Here is a 963-nt window from a genome sequence, read left to right as displayed (position 1 = left end):
TGGGATGAGCCATATCTCTTTAAGAGATGTGCTGACGGAGTGATCCGCAGATGTGTACCCAGAGAAGAAGCACAAAGGATCCTATGGCACTGCCATGGATCACAGTATGGAGGACATTTTGGAAGTGAGCGAACAGCCACTAAAGTCCTCCAATGTGGCTTCTACTGGCCTACTCTCTTAAAGATTCCCGAGAGTTTGTGCGTAACTGTGACAGTTGCCAAAGAGCTGGTAACTTGCCTCACGGATATGCCATGCCCCAACAAGGGATATTAGAGATAGAATTGTTTGATGTATGGGGAATTGACTTCATGGGGCCATTCCCACCATCATACTCAAACACTTACATTCTGGTGGCAGTGGACTATGTATCTAAGTGGGTAGAAGCAATTGCTACACCCACTAATGATACCAAGACCGTGCTAAAATTTCTCCAAAAACACATCTTCAGCAGGTTTGGTGTTCCCAGAGTACTAATCAGTGACGGGGGCACTCATTTCTGCAATAGACAGCTATACTCTTGGTGCACGAAATTGTGATCAATACTTCTCACAACTCAAATAATCCCCGGTGATGAAACCGAAAACTTGGTGTTCAATACCATGGCATAAACACAACTTCGCACAACTAACCAGCAAGTGTACTGGGTCGTCCAAGTAATAAACCTTACGCGAGTAAGGGTCGATCCCACAGAGATTGTTGGTATGAAGCAACCTATGGTCACCATGTAAATCTCAGTCAGGCAAACTCAAATGGGTATGGTGATATGCGAATAAAACTATAAAGATTAGGATAGAGATACTTATGTAATTCATTGGTAGGAACTTCAAATAAGCGTATGAAGATGCCTTCCCTTCCGTCTCTCTGCTTTCCTACTGTCTTCATCCAATCCTTCTTACTCCTTTCCATGGCAAGCTTAAGCAAGGGTTTCACCGTTGTCAGTGGCTACCTCCCATCCTCTCAGTG

Source organism: Arachis duranensis, chromosome 10, assembly GCF_000817695.3.
Source record: "Arachis duranensis cultivar V14167 chromosome 10, aradu.V14167.gnm2.J7QH, whole genome shotgun sequence".
In the NCBI taxonomy this organism is placed as follows: domain Eukaryota; kingdom Viridiplantae; phylum Streptophyta; class Magnoliopsida; order Fabales; family Fabaceae; genus Arachis; species Arachis duranensis.
The sequence above is the reverse complement of the archived record's forward strand: the minus strand, read 5'-3'. Positions refer to the sequence as shown.